Source organism: Argiope bruennichi, chromosome 7, assembly GCF_947563725.1.
Source record: "Argiope bruennichi chromosome 7, qqArgBrue1.1, whole genome shotgun sequence".
Taxonomy (NCBI): Eukaryota; Metazoa; Arthropoda; class Arachnida; order Araneae; family Araneidae; genus Argiope; species Argiope bruennichi.
The window spans coordinates 117065420-117083193 of NC_079157.1; the positions used below are offsets into that span (position 1 = coordinate 117065420).

Sequence of the window (17774 nt, forward strand, 5' to 3'; positions counted from 1 at the left end):
TTAATACGCATTTGGAGAGAATGGCCTATCTGACTACTATCTATTTAGTTATATCTACTGTAAAAGTTGGAATGGACAGATGAACGATTCCGTAACAAAAAAATGCGTCTTCCATAATGAGAGAACTTAGCTGTGCCCACCAGGTCTCGAACCTGGGACCTTCCGCGTGTTAGGCGGAAGTGATAACCACTACACCATGGGCACGCACATGTGTTCAATCTATTAGAAAATTCTCAGTTAATAATCCATTTAACCAGCTGAATTATTGCTATTATTTTAATACGCATTTGGAGAAAATGGCCTATCTGACTACTATCTATTTAGTTATATCTACTGTAAAAGTTGGAATGGACAGATGAACGATTCCGTAACAAAAAAATGCGTCTTCCACAATAAGAGAACTTAGCTGTGCCCACCAGGTCTCGAAACTGGGACCTTCCGCGTGTTAGGCGGATGTGATAACCACTACACCATGGGCACGCACATATGCTCAATCTATTAGAAAATTCTCAGTTGAAAATCAATTTAATCAGCTGAATTTTTGCTATTATTTTAATACGCATTTGGAGAGAATGGCCTATCTGACTACTATCTATTTAGTTATATCTACTGTAAAAGTTGGAATGGACAGATGAACGATTCCGTAACAAAAAAATGCGTCTTCCACAATGAGAGAAGTTAGCTGTGCCCACCAGGTCTCGAACCTGGGACCTTCCCACGTGTTAGGCGGATGTGATAACCACTACACTATCAGCACGCACAGGTGCTCAATATATTAGAAAATTCTCAGTTAATAATCCATTTAATCAGCTGAATTTTTGCTATTATTTTAATACGCATTTGGAGAGAATGGCCTATCTGACTACTATCTATTTAGTTATATCTACTGCAAAAGTTGAAATGAACAGATGAACGATTCCGTAACAAAAAAAAAGGGTCTTCCATAATGAGAGAACTTAGGTGTGCCCACCAGGTCTCGAACCTGGGACCTTCCGCTTGTTAGGCGGATGTGATAACCACTACACCATGGGCACGCACATGTGTTCAATCTATTAGAAAATTCTCAGTTAATAATCCATTTAACCAGCTGAATTATTGCTATTATTTTAATACGCATTTGGAGAGAATGGTCTATCTGACTACTATCTATTTAGTTATATCTACTGTAAAAGTTGGAATGGACAGATGAACGATTCCGTAACAAAAAAATGCGTCTTCCACAATGAGAGAACTTAGCTGGGCCCACCAGGTCTCGAAACTGGGACCTTCCGCGTGTTAGGCGGATGTGATAACCACTACACCATGGGCACGCACATGTGCTCAATATATTAGAAAATTCTCAGTTAATAATCCATTTAATCAGCTGAATTTTTGCTATTATTTTAATACGCATTTGGAGAGAATGGCCTATCTGACTACTATCTATTTAGTTATATCTACTGCAAAAGTTGAAATGGACAGATGAACGATTCCGTAACAAAAAAAATGCGTCTTCCACAATGAGAGAAGTTAGCTGTGCCCACCAGGTCTCGAACCTGGGACCTTCCCACGTGTTAGGCGGATGTGATAACCACTACACCATGGGCACGCACATGTGCTCAATCTATTAGAAAATTCTCAGTTAATAATCCATTTAACCAGCTGAATTTTTGCTATTATTTTAATACGCATTTGGAGAGAATGGCCTATCTGACTACTATCTATTTAGTTATATCTACTATAAAAGTTGGAATGGACAGATGAACGATTCCGTAACAAAAAAAATGCGTCTTCCACAATGAGAGAACTTAGCTGTGCCCATCAGGTCTCGAACCTGTGACCTTCCCACGTGATAGGCGGATGTGATAACCACTACACCATGGGCACGCGCATGTGCTCAATATATTAGATAATTCTCAGTTAATAATCCATTTAATCAGCTGAATTTTTGCTATTATTTTAATACGCATTTGGAGAGAATGGCCTATCTGACTACTATCTATTTAGGTATATCTACTGTAAAAGTTGGAATGGACAGATGAACGATTCCGTAACAAACAGATGTGTCTTCCACAATGAGAGAACTTAGCTGTGCCCATCAGGTCTCGAACCTTGGACCTTCCGCGTGTTAGGCAGATGTGATAACCTCTACACCATGGGCACGCATATATGCTCAATCTATTAGAAAATTCTCAGTTAAAAATCAAATTAATCAGCTGAATTGTTGCTATTATTTTAATACGCATTTGGAGAGAATGGCCTATCTGACTACTATCTATTTAGTTATATCTACTGTAAAAGTTGGAATGGACAGATGAACGATTCCGTAACAAAAAAATGCGTCTTCCACAATGAGAGAACTTAGCTGTGCCCACCAGGTCTCGAAACTGGGACCTTCCGCGTGTTAGGCGGATGTGATAACCACTACACCATGGGCACGCACATGTGCTCAATATATTAGAAAATTCTCAGTTGAAAATCAATTTAATCAGCTGAATTTTTGCTATTATTTTAATACGCATTTGGAGAGAATGGCCTATCTGACTACTATCTATTTAGTTATATCTACTGTAAAAGTTGGAATGGACAGATGAACGATTCCGTAACAAAAAAATGCGTCTTCCATAATGAGAGAACTTAGCTGTGCCCACCAGGTCTCGAACCTGGGACCTTCCGCGTGTTAGGCGGATGTGATAACCACTACACCATGGGCACGCACATGTGTTCAATCTATTAGAAAATTCTCAGTTAATAATCCATTTAACCAGCTGAATTATTGCTATTATTTTAATACGCATTTGGAGAAAATGGCCTATCTGACTACTATCTATTTAGTTATATCTACTGTAAAAGTTGGAATGGACAGATGAACGATTCCGTAACAAAAAAAATGCGTCTTCCACAATAAGAGAATTTAGCTGTGCCCACCAGGTCTCGAAACTGGGACCTTCCGCGTGTTAGGCGGATGTGATAACCACTACACCATGGGCACGCACATATGCTCAATCTATTAGAAAATTCTCAGTTGAAAATCAATTTAATCAGCTGAATTTTTGCTATTATTTTAATACGCATTTGGAGAGAATGGCCTATCTGACTACTATCTATTTAGTTATATCTACTGTAAAAGTTGGAATGGACAGATGAACGATTCCGTAACAAAAAAATGCGTCTTCCACAATGAGAGAAGTTAGCTGTGCCCACCAGGTCTCGAACCTGGGACCTTCCCACGTGTTAGGCGGATGTGATAACCACTACACTATCAGCACGCACAGGTGCTCAATATATTAGAAAATTCTCAGTTAATAATCCATTTAATCAGCTGAATTTTTGCTATTATTTTAATACGCATTTGGAGAGAATGGCCTATCTGACTACTATCTATTTAGTTATATCTACTGCAAAAGTTGAAATGGACAGATGAACGATTCCGTAACAAAAAAAAGGGTCTTCCATAATGAGAGAACTTAGGTGTGCCCACCAGGTCTCGAACCTGGGACCTTCCGCTTGTTAGGCGGATGTGATAACCACTACACCATGGGCACGCACATGTGTTCAATCTATTAGAAAATTCTCAGTTAATAATCCATTTAACCAGCTGAATTATTGCTATTATTTTAATACGCATTTGGAGAGAATGGCCTATCTGACTACTATCTATTTAGTTATATCTACTGTAAAAGTTGGAATGGACAGATGAACGATTCCGTAACAAAAAAAATGCGTCTTCCACAATGAGAGAACTTAGCTGGGCCCACCAGGTCTCGAAACTGGGACCTTCCGCGTGTTAGGCGGATGTGATAACCACTACACCATGGGCACGCACATGTGCTCAATATATTAGAAAATTCTCAGTTAATAATCCATTTAACCAGCTTAGTTATTGCTATTATTTTAATACGCATTTGGAGAGAATGGCCTATCTGACTACTATCTATTTAGTTATATCTACTGCAAAAGTTGAAATGGACAGATGAACGATTCCGTAACAAAAAAAGGGTCTTCCATAATGAGAGAACTTAGCTGTGCCCACCAGGTCTCGAACCTGGGACCTTCCGCGTGTTAGGCGGATGTGATAACCACTACACCATGGGCACGCACATGTGCTCAATCTATTTGAAAATTCTCAGTTAATAATCCATTTAACCAGCTGAATTATTGCTAATATTTTAATACGCATTTGGAGAGAATGGCCTATCTGACTACTATCTATTTAGTTATATCTACTGCAAAAGTTGAAATGGACAGATGAACGATTCCGTAACAAAAAAAAAGGGTCTTCCATAATGAGAGAACTTAGCTGCGCCGATCAGGTCTCGAACCTGTGACCTTCCCACGTGTTAGGCGGATGTGATAACCACTACACCATGGGCACGCACATGTGCTCAATCTATTTGAAAATTCTCAGTTAATAATCCATTTAACCAGCTGAATTATTGCTATTATTTTAATACGCATTTGGAGAGAATGGCCTATCTGACTACTATCTATTTAGTTATATCTACTGTAAAAGTTGGAATGGACAGATGAACGATTCCGTAAAAAAAATACGTCTTCCACAATGAGACAACTTAGCTGTGCCTACCAGGTCTCGAACCTTAGACTTTCCGCGTGTTAGGCGGATGTGATAACCACTACACCATGGACACGCACATTTGCTTAATCTATTAGAAAATTCAGAGTTAAAAATCAATTTAATCAGCTGAATTTTTGCAATTATTTTAATACGCATTAGGAGAGAATGGCCTATCTGACTACTATCTATTTAGTTATATCTACTGTAAAAGTTGAAATGGACAGATGAACGATTCTGTAAAAATGAAAATGTGTCTTCCACAATGAGAGAACTTAGCTGTGAACACCAGGTCTCGAACCTGGGACCTTCCGCGTGTTAGGCGGATGTGATAACCACTACACCATGGGCACGCACATATGCTCAATCTATTAGAAAATTCTCATTTGAAAATCAATTTAATCAGCTGAATTTTTGCTATTATTTTAATACGCATTTGGAGTGAATGGCCTATCTGACTACTATCTATTTAGTTATATCTACTGTAAAAGTTGAAATGGACAGATGAACGATTCCGTAACAAACAGATGTGTCTTCCACAATGAGAGAACTTAGCTGTGCCCATCAGGTCTCGAACCTTGGACCTTCCGCGTGTTAGGCAGATGTGATAACCTCTACACCATGGGCACGCACATATGCTCAATCTATTAGAAAATTCTCTGTTAAAAATCAATTTAATCAGCTGAATTTTAGCTATTATTTTAATACGCATTTGGAGAGAATGGCCTATCTGACTACTATCTATTTAGATATATCTACTGTAAAAGTTGAAATGGACAGATGAACGATTCCGTAACAAAAAAAGGGTCTTCCACAATGAGAGAACTTAGCTGTGCCCATCAGGTCTCGAACCTTGGACCTTCCGCGTGTTAGGCAGATGTGATAACCTCTACACCATGGGCACGCACATATGCTCAATCTATTAGAAAATTCTCAGTTAAAAATCAAATTAAACAGCTGAACTGTTTCTATTATTTTAATACGCATTTGGAGAGAATGGCCTATCTGACTACTATCTATTTAGGTATATCTACTGTAAAAGTTGGAATGGACAGATGAACGATTCCGTAACAAACAGATGTGTCTTCCACAATGACAGAACTTAGCTGTGCCCATCAGGTCTCGAACCTTGGACCTTCCGCGTGTTAGGCAGATGTGATAACCTCTACACCATGGGCACGCACATATGCTCAATCTATTAGAAAATTCTCAGTTGAAAATCAATTTAATCAGCTGAATTGTTGCTATTATTTTAATACGCATTTGGAGAGAATGGCCTATCTGACTACTATCTATTTAGTTATATCTACTGTAAAAGTTGGAATGGACAGATGAACGATTCCGTAACAAAAAAATGCGTCTTCCATAATGAGAGAACTTAGCTGTGCCCACCAGGTCTCGAACCTGGGACCTTCCGCGTGTTAGGCGGATGTGATAACCACTACACCATGGGCACGCACATGTGCTCAATCTATTAGAAAATTCTCAGTTGAAAATCCATTTAACCAGCTGAATTATTGCTATTATTTTAATACGCATTTGGAGAGAATGGCCTATCTGACTACTATCTATTTAGTTATATCTACTGTAAAAGTTGGAATGGACAGATGAACGATTCCGTAACAAAAAAATGCGTCTTCCACAATGAGAGAACTTAGCTGTGCCCACCAGGTCTCGAAACTGGGACCTTCCGCGTGTTAGGCGGATGTGATAACCACTACACCATCAGCACGCACAGGTGCTCAATATATTAGAAAATTCTCAGTTAATAATCCATTTAATCAGCTGAATTTTTGCTATTATTTTAATACGCATTTGGAGAGAATGGCCTATCTGACTACTATCTATTTAGTTATATCTACTGCAAAAGTTGAAATGGACAGATGAACGATTCCGTAACAAAAAAAGGGTCTTCCATAATGAGAGAACTTAGCTGTGCCCACCAGGTCTCGAACCTGGGACCTTCCGCGTGTTAGGCGGATGTGATAACCACTACACCATGGGAACGCGCATGTGCTCAATCTATTAGAAAATTCTCAGTTAATAATCCATTTAACCAGCTTAGTTATTGCTATTATTTTAATACGCATTTGGAGAGAATGGCCTATCTGACTACTATCTATTTAGTTATATCTACTGCAAAAGTTGAAATGGACAGATGAACGATTCCGTAACAAAAAAAGGGTCTTCCATAATGAGAGAACTTAGCTGTGCCCACCAGGCCTCGAACCTGGGACCTTCCGCGTGTTAGGCGGATGTGATAACCACTACACCATGGGCACGCACATGTGCTCAATATATTAGAAAATTCTCAGTTAATAATCCATTTAACCAGCTGAATTTTTGCTATTATTTTAATACGCATTTGGAGAGAATGGCCTATCTGACTACTATCTATTTAGTTATATCTACTGCAAAACTTGAAATGGACAGATGAACGATTCCGTAACAAAAAAAGGGTCTTCCATAATGAGAGAACTTAGCTGTGCCCACCAGGTCTCGAACCTGGGACCTTCCGCTTGATAGGCGGATGTGATAACCACTACACCATGGGCACGCACATGTGCTCAATCTATTAGAAAATTCTCATTTAATAATCCATTTAACCAGCTGAGTTATTGCTATTATTTTAATACGCATTTGGAGAGAATGGCCTATCTGACTACTATCTATTTAGTTATATCTACTGTAAAAGTTGGAATGGACAGATGAACGATTCCGTAACAAAAAAATGCGTCTTCCACAATGAGAGAACTTAGCTGTGCCTACCAGGTCTCGAACCTTGGACTTTCCGCGTGTTAGGCGGATGTGATAACCACTACACCATGGGCACGCACATATGCTCAATCTATTAGTAAATTCAGAGTTAAAAATCAATTTAATCAGCTGAATTTTTGCAATTATTTTAATACGCATTTGGAGAGAATGGCCTATCTGACTACTATCTATTTAGTTATATCTACTGTAAAAGTTGAAATGGACAGATGAACGATTCTGTAAAAATGAAAATGTGTCTTCCACAATGAGAGAACTTAGCTGTGCCCACCAGGTCTCGAACCTGGGACCTTCAGCGTGTTAGGCGGATGTGATAACCACTACACCATGGGCACGCACATATGCTCAATCTATTAGAAAATTCTCATTTGAAAATCAATTTAATCAGCTGAATTTTTGCTATTATTTTAATACGCATTTGGAGAGAATGGCCTATCTGACTACTATCTATTTAGTTATATCTACTGCAAAAGTTGAAATGGACAGATGAACGATTCCGTAACAAAGAAAAAGGGTCTTCCATAATGAGAGAACTTAGCTGCGCCGATCAGGTCTCGAACCTGTGACCTTCCCACGTGTTAGGCGGATGTGATAACCACTGCACCATGGGCACGCACATGTGCTCAATCTATTTGAAAATTCTCAGTTAATAATCCATTTAACCAGCTGAATTATTGCTATTATTTTAATACGCATTTGGAGAGAATGGCCTATCTGACTACCATCTATTTAGTTATATCTACTGTAAAAGTTGGAATGGACAGATGAACGATTCTGTAAAAATGAAAATGTGTCTTCCACAATGAGAGAACTTAGCTGTGCCCACCAGGTCTCGAACCTTGGACCTTCCGCTTGTTAGGCGGATGTGATAACCTCTACACCATGGGCACGCACATGTGCTCAATCTATTAGAAAATTCTCATTTAATAATCCATTTAACCAGCTGAGTTATTGCTATTATTTTAATACGCATTTGGAGAGAATGGCCTATCTGACTACTATCTATTTAGTTATATCTACTGTAAAAGTTGGAATGGACAGATGAACGATTCCGTAACAAAAAAATGCGTCTTCCACAATGAGAGAACTTAGCTGTGCCCATCAGGTCTCGAACCTGTGAACTTCCCACGTGATAGGCGGATGTGATAACCACTACACCATGGGCACGCACATATGCTCAATCTATTAGAAAATTCTCAGTTAAAAATCAATTTAATCAGCTGAATTTTTGCAATTATTTTAATACGCATTTGGAGAGAATGGCCTTTCTGACTACTATCTATTTAGTTACATCTACTGTAAAAGTTGAAATGGACAGATGAACGATTCTGTAAAAATGAAAATGTGTCTTCCACAATGAGAGAACTTAGCTGTGCCCACCAGGTCTCGAACCTGGGACCTTCCGCATGTTAGGCGGATGTGATAACCACTACACCATGGGCACGCACATATGCTCAATCTATTAGAAAATTCTTATTTGAAAATCAATTTAATCAGCTGAATTTTTGCTATTATTTTAATACGCATTTGGAGAGAATGGCCTATCTGACTACTATCTATTTAGTTATATCTACTGCAAAAGTTGGAATGGACAGATGACCGATTCCGTAACAAAAAAATGCGTCTTCCACAATGAGAGAAGTTAGCTGTGCCCACCAGGTCTCGAACCTGGGACCTTCCCACGTGTTAGGCGGATGTGATAACCACTACACCATGGGCACGCACATATGCTCAATCTATTAGAAAATTCTCAGTTAAAAATCAATTTAATCAGCTGAATTTTTGCAATTATTTTAAAACGCATTTGGAGAGAATGGCCTATCTGACTACTATCTATTTAGTTACATCTACTGTAAAAGTTGAAATGGACAGATGAACGATTCCGTAACAAAAAAAATGCGTCTTCCACAATGAGAGAACTTAGCTGTGCCCATCAGGTCTCGAACCTGTGACCTTCCCACGTGATAGGCGGATGTGATAACCACTACACCATGGGCACGCACATGTGCTCAATATATTAGAAAATTCTCAGTTAATAATCCATTTAACCAGCTGAATTTTTGCTATTATTTTAATACGCATTTGGAGAGAATGGCCTATCTGACTACTATCTATTTAGTTATATCTACTGTAAAAGTTGGAATGGACAGATGAACGATTCCGTAACAAAAAAATGCGTCTTCCACAATGAGAGAACTTAGCTGTGCCTACCAGGTCTCGAACCTTGGACTTTCCGCGTGTTAGGCGGATGTGATAACCACTACACCATGGACACGCACATATGCTCAATCTATTAGAAAATTCAGAGTTAAAAATCAATTTAATCAGCTGAATTTTTGCAATTATTTTAATACGCATTTGGAGAGAATGGCCTATCTGACTACTATCTATTTAGTTATATCTACTGTAAAAGTTGAAATGGACAGATGAACGATTCTGTAAAAATGAAAATGTGTCTTCCACAATGAGAGAACTTAGCTGTGCCCACCAGGTCTCGAACCTGGGACCTTCCGCGTGTTAGGCGGATGTGATAACCACTACACCATGGGCACGCACATATGCTCAATCTATTAGAAAATTCTCATTTGAAAATCAATTTAATCAGCTGAATTTTTGCTATTATTTTAATACGCATTTGGAGAGAATGGCCTATCTGACTACTATCTATTTAGTTATATCTACTGCAAAAGTTGAAATGGACAGATGAACGATTCCGTAACAAAAAAAAAGGGTCTTCCATAATGAGAGAACTTAGCTGCGCCGATCAGGTCTCGAACCTGTGACCTTCCCACGTGTTAGGCGGATGTGATAACCACTACACCATGGGCACGCACATGTGCTCAATCTATTAGAAAATTCTCAGTTAATAATCCATTTAACCAGCTGAATTATTGCTATTATTTTAATACGCATTTGGAGAGAATGGCCTATCTGACTACTATCTATTTAGTTATATCTACTGTAAAAGTTGGAATGGACAGATGAACGATTCCGTAACAAAAAAAATGCGTCTTCCACAATGAGAGAACTTAGCTGTGCCCATCAGGTCTCGAACCTTGGACTTTCCGCGTGATAGGCGGATGTGATAACCACAACACCATGGGCACGCACATATGCTCAATATATTAGAAAATTCTCAGTTAAAAATCAATTTAATCAGCTGAATTTTTGCAATTATTTTAATACGCATTTGGAGAGAATGGCCTATCTGACTACTATCTATTTAGTTACATCTACTGTAAAAGTTGAAATGGACAGATGAACGATTCTGTAAAAATGAAAATGTGTCTTCCACAATGAGAGAACTTAGCTGTGCCCACCAGGTCTCGAACCTGGGACCTTCCGCATGTTAGGCGGATGTGATAACCACTACACCATGGGCACGCACATATGCTCAATCTATTAGAAAATTCTCATTTGAAAATCAATTTAATCAGCTGAATTTTTGCTATTATTTTAATACGCATTTGGAGAGAATGGCCTATCTGACTACTATCTATTTAGTTATATCTACTGCAAAAGTTGAAATGGACAGATGAACGATTCCGTAACAAAAAAAAAGGGTCTTCCATAATGAGAGAACTTAGCTGTGTCGATCAGGTCTCGAACCTGTGACCTTCCCACGTGTTAGGCGGATGTGATAACCACTACACCATGGGCACGCAAATGTGCTCAATATATTAGAAAATTCTCAGTTAATAATCCATTTAACCAGCTGAATTATTGCTATTATTTTAATACGCATTTGGAGAGAATGGCCTATCTGACTACTATCTATTTAGTTATATCTACTGTAAAAGTTGGAATGGACAGATGAACGATTCCGTAACAAAAAAATGCGTCTTCCACAATGAGAGAAGTTAGCTGTGCCCACCAGGTCTCGAACCTGGGACCTTCCCACGTGTTAGGCGGATGTGATAACCACTACACCATCGGCACGCACAGGTGCTCAATATATTAGAAAATTCTCAGTTAATAATCCATTTAATCAGCTGAATTTTTGCTATTATTTTAATACGCATTTGGAGAGAATGGCCTATCTGACTACTATCTATTTAGTTATATCTACTGCAAAAGTTGAAATGGACAGATGAACGATTCCGTAACAAAAAAGGGGTCTTCCAGAATGAGAGAACTTAGCTGTGCCCACCAGGTCTCGAACCTGGGACCTTCCGCGTGTTAGGCGGATGTGATAACCACTACACCATGGGCACGCACATGTGCTCAATCTATTAGAAAATTCTCAGTTAATAATCCATTTAACCAGCTGAATTATTGCTATTATTTTAATACGCATTTGGAGAGAATGGCCTATCTGACTACTATCTATTTAGTTATATCTACTGTAAAAGTTGGAATGGACAGATGAACGATTCCGTAACCAAAAAATGCGTCTTCCACAATGAGAGAAGTTAGCTGTGCCCACCAGGTCTCGACCCTGGGACCTTCCGCGTGTTAGGCGGATGTGATAACCACTACACCATGGGCACGCACATGTGCTCAATCTATTAGAAAATTCTCAGTTAATAATCCATTTAACCAGCTGAGTTATTGCTATTATTTTAATACGCATTTGGAGAGAATGGCCTATCTGACTACTATCTATTTAGTTATATCTACTGTAAAAGTTGGAATGGACAGATGAACGATTCCGTAACAAAAAAATGCGTCTTCCACAATGAGAGAAGTTAGCTGTGCCCACCAGGTCTCGAACCTGGGACCTTCCCACGTGTTAGGCGGATGTGATAACCACTACACCATCGGCACGCACAGGTGCTCAATATATTAGAAAATTCTCAGTTAATAATCCATTTAATCAGCTGAATTTTTGCTATTATTTTAATACGCATTTGGAGAGAATGGCCTATCTGACTACTATCTATTTAGTTATATCTACTGCAAAAGTTGAAATGGACAGATGAACGATTCCGTAACAAAAAAGGGGTCTTCCAGAATGAGAGAACTTAGCTGTGCCCACCAGGTCTCGAACCTGGGACCTTCCGCGTGTTAGGCGGATGTGATAACCACTACACCATGGGCACGCACATGTGCTCAATCTATTAGAAAATTCTCAGTTAATAATCCATTTAACCAGCTGAGTTATTGCTATTATTTTAATACGCATTTGGAGAGAATGGCCTATCTGACTACTATCTATTTAGTTATATCTACTGTAAAAGTTGGAATGGACAGATGAACGATTCCGTAACCAAAAAATGCGTCTTCCACAATGAGAGAAGTTAGCTGTGCCCACCAGGTCTCGACCCTGGGACCTTCCGCGTGTTAGGCGGATGTGATAACCACTACACCATGGGCACGCACATGTGCTCAATCTATTAGAAAATTCTCAGTTAATAATCCATTTAACCAGCTGAGTTATTGCTATTATTTTAATACGCATTTGGAGAGAATGGCCTATCTGACTACTATCTATTTAGTTATATCTACTGTAAAAGTTGGAATGGACAGATGAACGATTCCGTAACAAAAAAATGCGTCTTCCACAATGAGAGAAGTTAGCTGTGCCCACCAGGTCTCGAACCTGGGACCTTCCCACGTGTTAGGCGGATGTGATAACCACTACACCATGGGCACGCACATATGCTCAATCTATTAGAAAATTCAGAGTTAAAAATCAATTTAATCAGCTGAATTTTTGCAATTATTTTAATACGCATTTGGAGAGAATGGTCTATCTGACTACTATCTATTTAGTTATATCTACTGTAAAAGTTAAAATGGACAGATGAACGATTCTGTAAAAATGAAAATGTGTCTTCCACAATGAGAGAACTTAGCTGTGCCCACCAGGTCTCGAACCTGGGACCTTCCGCGTGTTAGGCGGATGTGATAACCACTACACCATGGGCACGCACATATGCTCAATCTATTAGAAAATTCAGAGTTAAAAATCAATTTAATCAGCTGAATTTTTGCAATTATTTTAATACGCATTTGGAGAGAATGGTCTATCTGACTACTATCTATTTAGTTATATCTACTGTAAAAGTTAAAATGGACAGATGAACGATTCTGTAAAAATGAAAATGTGTCTTCCACAATGAGAGAACTTAGCTGTGCCCACCAGGTCTCGAACCTGGGACCTTCCGCGTGTTAGGCGGATGTGATAACCACTACACCATGGGCACGCACATATGCTCAATCTATTAGAAAATTCTCATTTGAAAATCAATTTAATCAGCTGAATTTTTGCTATTATTTTAATACGCATTTGGAGAGAATGGCCTATCTGACTACTATCTATTTAGTTATATCTACTGCAAAAGTTGAAATGGACAGATGAACGATTCCGTAACAAAAAAAAAGGGTCTTCCATAATGAGAGAACTTAGCTGTGCCGATCAGGTCTCGAACCTGTGACCTTCCCACGTGATAGGCGGATGTGATAACCACTACACCATGGGCACGCACATGTGCTCAATCTATTTGAAAATTCAGAGTTAAAAATCAATTTAATCAGCTGAATTTTTGCAATTATTTTAATACGCATTTGGAGAGAATGGCCTATCTGACTACTATCTATTTAGTTATATCTACTGCAAAAGTTGAAATGGACAGATGAACGATTCCGTAACAAAAAAAAAGGGTCTTCCATAATGAGACAACTTAGCTGTGCCCACCAGGTCTCGAACCTGGGACCTTCCCACGTGTTAGGTGGATGTGATAACCACTACACCATGGGCACGCACATATGCTCAATCTATTAGAAAATTCAGAGTTAAAAATCAATTTAATCAGCTGAATTTTTGCAATTATTTTAATACGCATTTGGAGAGAATGGCCTATCTGACTACTATCTATTTAGTTATATCTACTGCAAAAGTTGAAATGGACAGATGAACGATTCCGTAACAAAAAAAAAGGGTCTTCCATAATGAGAGAACTTAGCTGCGCCGATCAGGTCTCGAACCTGTGACCTTCCCACGTGTTAGGCGGATGTGATAACCACTACACCATGGGCACGCACATGTGCTCAATCTATTTGAAAATTCTCAGTTAATAATCCATTTAACCAGCTGAATTATTGCTATTATTTTAATACGCATTTGGAGAGAATGGCCTATCTGACTACTATCTATTTAGTTATATCTACTGTAAAAGCTGGAATGGACAGATGAACGATTCCGTAACAAAAAAAATGCGTCTTCCACAATGAGAGAAGTTAGCTGTGCCCACCAGGTCTCGAACCTGTGACCTTCCCACGTGTTAGGCGGATGTGATAACCACTACACCATCGGCACGCATAGGTGCTCAATATATTAGAAAATTCTCAGTTAATAATCCATTTAATCAGCTGAATTTTTGCTATTATTTTAATACGCATTTGGAGAGAATGGCCTATCTGACTACTATCTATTTAGTTATATCTACTGCAAAAGTTGAAATGGACAGATGAACGATTCCGTAACAAAAAAAATGCGTCTTCCACAATGAGAGAAGTTAGCTGTGCCCACCAGGTCTCGAACCTGGGACCTTCCCACGTGTTAGGCGGATGTGGTAACCACTACACCATGGGCACGCACATGTGCTCAATCTATTAGAAAATTCTCAGTTAATAATCCATTTAACCAGCTGAATTTTTGCTATTATTTTAATACGCATTTGGAGAGAATGGCCTATCTGACTACTATCTATTTAGTTATATCTACTATAAAAGTTGGAATGGACAGATGAACGATTCCGTAACAAAAAAAATGCGTCTTCCACAATGAGAGAACTTAGCTGTGCCCATCAGGTCTCGAACCTGTGACCTTCCCACGTGATAGGCGGATGTGATAACCACTACACCATGGGCACGCACATGTGCTCAATATATTAGATAATTCTCAGTTAATAATCCATTTAATCAGCTGAATTTTTGCTATTATTTTAATACGCATTTGGAGAGAATGGCCTATCTGACTACTATCTATTTAGGTATATCTACTGTAAAAGTTGGAATGGACAGATGAACGATTCCGTAACAAACAGATGTGTCTTCCACAATGAGAGAACTTAGCTGTGCCCATCAGGTCTCGAACCTTGGACCTTCCGCGTGTTAGGCAGATGTGATAACCTCTACACCATGGGCACGCACATATGCTCAATCTATTAGAAAATTCTCAGTTAAAAATCAAATTAATCAGCTGAATTGTTGCTATTATTTTAATACGCATTTGGAGAGAATGGCCTATCTGACTACTATCTATTTAGTTATATCTACTGTAAAAGTTGGAATGGACAGATGAACGATTCCGTAACAAAAAAATGCGTCTTCCACAATGAGAGAACTTAGCTGTGCCCACCAGGTCTCGAAACTGGGACCTTCCGCGTGTTAGGCGGATGTGATAACCACTACACCATGGGCACGCACATGTGCTCAATATATTAGAAAATTCTCAGTTGAAAATCAATTTAATCAGCTGAATTTTTGCTATTATTTTAATACGCATTTGGAGAGAATGGCCTATCTGACTACTATCTATTTAGTTATATCTACTGTAAAAGTTGGAATGGACAGATGAACGATTCCGTAACAAAAAAATGCGTCTTCCATAATGAGAGAACTTAGCTGTGCCCACCAGGTCTCGAACCTGGGACCTTCCGCGTGTTAGGCGGATGTGATAACCACTACACCATGGGCACGCACATGTGTTCAATCTATTAGAAAATTCTCAGTTAATAATCCATTTAACCAGCTGAATTATTGCTATTATTTTAATACGCATTTGGAGAAAATGGCCTATCTGACTACTATCTATTTAGTTATATCTACTGTAAAAGTTGGAATGGACAGATGAACGATTCCGTAACAAAAAAATGCGTCTTCCACAATAAGAGAACTTAGCTGTGCCCACCAGGTCTCGAAACTGGGACCTTCCGCGTGTTAGGCGGATGTGATAACCACTACACCATGGGCACGCACATATGCTCAATCTATTAGAAAATTCTCAGTTGAAAATCAATTTAATCAGCTGAATTTTTGCTATTATTTTAATACGCATTTGGAGAGAATGGCCTATCTGACTACTATCTATTTAGTTATATCTACTGTAAAAGTTGGAATGGACAGATGAACGATTCCGTAACAAAAAAATGCGTCTTCCACAATGAGAGAAGTTAGCTGTGCCCACCAGGTCTCGAACCTGGGACCTTCCCACGTGTTAGGCGGATGTGATAACCACTACACTATCAGCACGCACAGGTGCTCAATATATTAGAAAATTCTCAGTTAATAATCCATTTAATCAGCTGAATTTTTGCTATTATTTTAATACGCATTTGGAGAGAATGGCCTATCTGACTACTATCTATTTAGTTATATCTACTGCAAAAGTTGAAATGAACAGATGAACGATTCCGTAACAAAAAAAAAAGGGTCTTCCATAATGAGAGAACTTAGGTGTGCCCACCAGGTCTCGAACCTGGGACCTTCCGCTTGTTAGGCGGATGTGATAACCACTACACCATGGGCACGCACATGTGTTCAATCTATTAGAAAATTCTCAGTTAATAATCCATTTAACCAGCTGAATTATTGCTATTATTTTAATACGCATTTGGAGAGAATGGTCTATCTGACTACTATCTATTTAGTTATATCTACTGTAAAAGTTGGAATGGACAGATGAACGATTCCGTAACAAAAAAATGCGTCTTCCACAATGAGAGAACTTAGCTGGGCCCACCAGGTCTCGAAACTGGGACCTTCCGCGTGTTAGGCGGATGTGATAACCACTACACCATGGGCACGCACATGTGCTCAATATATTAGAAAATTCTCAGTTAATAATCCATTTAATCAGCTGAATTTTTGCTATTATTTTAATACGCATTTGGAGAGAATGGCCTATCTGACTACTATCTATTTAGTTATATCTACTGCAAAAGTTGAAATGGACAGATGAACGATTCCGTAACAAAAAAAATGCGTCTTCCACAATGAGAGAAGTTAGCTGTGCCCACCAGGTCTCGAACCTGGGACCTTCCCACGTGTTAGGCGGATGTGATAACCACTACACCATGGGCACGCACATGTGCTCAATCTATTAGAAAATTCTCAGTTAATAATCCATTTAACCAGCTGAATTTTTGCTATTATTTTAATACGCATTTGGAGAGAATGGCCTATCTGACTACTATCTATTTAGTTATATCTACTATAAAAGTTGGAATGGACAGATGAACGATTCCGTAACAAAAAAAATGCGTCTTCCACAATGAGAGAACTTAGCTGTGCCCATCAGGTCTCGAACCTGTGACCTTCCCACGTGATAGGCGGATGTGATAACCACTACACCATGGGCACGCGCATGTGCTCAATATATTAGATAATTCTCAGTTAATAATCCATTTAATCAGCTGAATTTTTGCTATTATTTTAATACGCATTTGGAGAGAATGGCCTATCTGACTACTATCTATTTAGGTATATCTACTGTAAAAGT

General features: G+C 38.9%; 31 non-coding genes across 31 annotated transcripts; all 31 read right to left on the reverse strand.

Annotated features, from left to right (window-relative positions):
- Positions 1–131: 131 nt before the first annotated feature.
- On the reverse strand, positions 132–204 carry Trnav-aac (transfer RNA valine (anticodon AAC)). Its single transcript has one exon. It is a non-coding gene; the product is annotated as a tRNA-Val (tRNA).
- Positions 205–407: 203 nt separating this feature from the next.
- Positions 408–480, reverse strand: Trnav-aac (transfer RNA valine (anticodon AAC)). The gene has a single exon. It is a non-coding gene; the product is annotated as a tRNA-Val (tRNA).
- Positions 481–961: 481 nt separating this feature from the next.
- Positions 962–1034, reverse strand: Trnav-aac (transfer RNA valine (anticodon AAC)). Its single transcript has one exon. It is a non-coding gene; the product is annotated as a tRNA-Val (tRNA).
- A 758-nt stretch (positions 1035–1792) lies between these two features.
- Positions 1793–1866, reverse strand: Trnad-auc (transfer RNA aspartic acid (anticodon AUC)). Its single transcript has one exon. It is a non-coding gene; the product is annotated as a tRNA-Asp (tRNA).
- Positions 1867–2345: 479 nt separating this feature from the next.
- Positions 2346–2418, reverse strand: Trnav-aac (transfer RNA valine (anticodon AAC)). Its single transcript has one exon. It is a non-coding gene; the product is annotated as a tRNA-Val (tRNA).
- Positions 2419–2621: 203 nt separating this feature from the next.
- Positions 2622–2694, reverse strand: Trnav-aac (transfer RNA valine (anticodon AAC)). The gene has a single exon. It is a non-coding gene; the product is annotated as a tRNA-Val (tRNA).
- A 204-nt stretch (positions 2695–2898) lies between these two features.
- Positions 2899–2971, reverse strand: Trnav-aac (transfer RNA valine (anticodon AAC)). Its single transcript has one exon. It is a non-coding gene; the product is annotated as a tRNA-Val (tRNA).
- Positions 2972–3451: 480 nt separating this feature from the next.
- Trnav-aac (transfer RNA valine (anticodon AAC)) lies at positions 3452–3524 on the reverse strand. The gene has a single exon. It is a non-coding gene; the product is annotated as a tRNA-Val (tRNA).
- A 479-nt stretch (positions 3525–4003) lies between these two features.
- Trnav-aac (transfer RNA valine (anticodon AAC)) lies at positions 4004–4076 on the reverse strand. The gene has a single exon. It is a non-coding gene; the product is annotated as a tRNA-Val (tRNA).
- A 1859-nt stretch (positions 4077–5935) lies between these two features.
- Trnav-aac (transfer RNA valine (anticodon AAC)) lies at positions 5936–6008 on the reverse strand. Its single transcript has one exon. It is a non-coding gene; the product is annotated as a tRNA-Val (tRNA).
- Positions 6009–6486: 478 nt separating this feature from the next.
- On the reverse strand, positions 6487–6559 carry Trnav-aac (transfer RNA valine (anticodon AAC)). Its single transcript has one exon. It is a non-coding gene; the product is annotated as a tRNA-Val (tRNA).
- A 202-nt stretch (positions 6560–6761) lies between these two features.
- Trnav-aac (transfer RNA valine (anticodon AAC)) lies at positions 6762–6834 on the reverse strand. The gene has a single exon. It is a non-coding gene; the product is annotated as a tRNA-Val (tRNA).
- A 202-nt stretch (positions 6835–7036) lies between these two features.
- Trnad-auc (transfer RNA aspartic acid (anticodon AUC)) lies at positions 7037–7109 on the reverse strand. The gene has a single exon. It is a non-coding gene; the product is annotated as a tRNA-Asp (tRNA).
- Positions 7110–7589: 480 nt separating this feature from the next.
- Trnav-aac (transfer RNA valine (anticodon AAC)) lies at positions 7590–7662 on the reverse strand. Its single transcript has one exon. It is a non-coding gene; the product is annotated as a tRNA-Val (tRNA).
- Positions 7663–8144: 482 nt separating this feature from the next.
- Trnav-aac (transfer RNA valine (anticodon AAC)) lies at positions 8145–8217 on the reverse strand. Its single transcript has one exon. It is a non-coding gene; the product is annotated as a tRNA-Val (tRNA).
- A 481-nt stretch (positions 8218–8698) lies between these two features.
- Trnav-aac (transfer RNA valine (anticodon AAC)) lies at positions 8699–8771 on the reverse strand. The gene has a single exon. It is a non-coding gene; the product is annotated as a tRNA-Val (tRNA).
- A 481-nt stretch (positions 8772–9252) lies between these two features.
- Positions 9253–9326, reverse strand: Trnad-auc (transfer RNA aspartic acid (anticodon AUC)). The gene has a single exon. It is a non-coding gene; the product is annotated as a tRNA-Asp (tRNA).
- Positions 9327–9806: 480 nt separating this feature from the next.
- On the reverse strand, positions 9807–9879 carry Trnav-aac (transfer RNA valine (anticodon AAC)). The gene has a single exon. It is a non-coding gene; the product is annotated as a tRNA-Val (tRNA).
- A 759-nt stretch (positions 9880–10638) lies between these two features.
- Positions 10639–10711, reverse strand: Trnav-aac (transfer RNA valine (anticodon AAC)). The gene has a single exon. It is a non-coding gene; the product is annotated as a tRNA-Val (tRNA).
- A 757-nt stretch (positions 10712–11468) lies between these two features.
- On the reverse strand, positions 11469–11541 carry Trnav-aac (transfer RNA valine (anticodon AAC)). The gene has a single exon. It is a non-coding gene; the product is annotated as a tRNA-Val (tRNA).
- Positions 11542–11744: 203 nt separating this feature from the next.
- Trnav-aac (transfer RNA valine (anticodon AAC)) lies at positions 11745–11817 on the reverse strand. The gene has a single exon. It is a non-coding gene; the product is annotated as a tRNA-Val (tRNA).
- Positions 11818–12296: 479 nt separating this feature from the next.
- Trnav-aac (transfer RNA valine (anticodon AAC)) lies at positions 12297–12369 on the reverse strand. Its single transcript has one exon. It is a non-coding gene; the product is annotated as a tRNA-Val (tRNA).
- Positions 12370–12572: 203 nt separating this feature from the next.
- On the reverse strand, positions 12573–12645 carry Trnav-aac (transfer RNA valine (anticodon AAC)). Its single transcript has one exon. It is a non-coding gene; the product is annotated as a tRNA-Val (tRNA).
- Positions 12646–13126: 481 nt separating this feature from the next.
- Trnav-aac (transfer RNA valine (anticodon AAC)) lies at positions 13127–13199 on the reverse strand. The gene has a single exon. It is a non-coding gene; the product is annotated as a tRNA-Val (tRNA).
- Positions 13200–13403: 204 nt separating this feature from the next.
- Trnav-aac (transfer RNA valine (anticodon AAC)) lies at positions 13404–13476 on the reverse strand. The gene has a single exon. It is a non-coding gene; the product is annotated as a tRNA-Val (tRNA).
- A 1594-nt stretch (positions 13477–15070) lies between these two features.
- On the reverse strand, positions 15071–15144 carry Trnad-auc (transfer RNA aspartic acid (anticodon AUC)). Its single transcript has one exon. It is a non-coding gene; the product is annotated as a tRNA-Asp (tRNA).
- A 479-nt stretch (positions 15145–15623) lies between these two features.
- Trnav-aac (transfer RNA valine (anticodon AAC)) lies at positions 15624–15696 on the reverse strand. Its single transcript has one exon. It is a non-coding gene; the product is annotated as a tRNA-Val (tRNA).
- Positions 15697–15899: 203 nt separating this feature from the next.
- On the reverse strand, positions 15900–15972 carry Trnav-aac (transfer RNA valine (anticodon AAC)). The gene has a single exon. It is a non-coding gene; the product is annotated as a tRNA-Val (tRNA).
- Positions 15973–16175: 203 nt separating this feature from the next.
- Trnav-aac (transfer RNA valine (anticodon AAC)) lies at positions 16176–16248 on the reverse strand. The gene has a single exon. It is a non-coding gene; the product is annotated as a tRNA-Val (tRNA).
- A 482-nt stretch (positions 16249–16730) lies between these two features.
- On the reverse strand, positions 16731–16803 carry Trnav-aac (transfer RNA valine (anticodon AAC)). The gene has a single exon. It is a non-coding gene; the product is annotated as a tRNA-Val (tRNA).
- Positions 16804–17561: 758 nt separating this feature from the next.
- Trnad-auc (transfer RNA aspartic acid (anticodon AUC)) lies at positions 17562–17635 on the reverse strand. The gene has a single exon. It is a non-coding gene; the product is annotated as a tRNA-Asp (tRNA).
- Between the last annotated feature and the right edge of the window lie 139 nt (positions 17636–17774).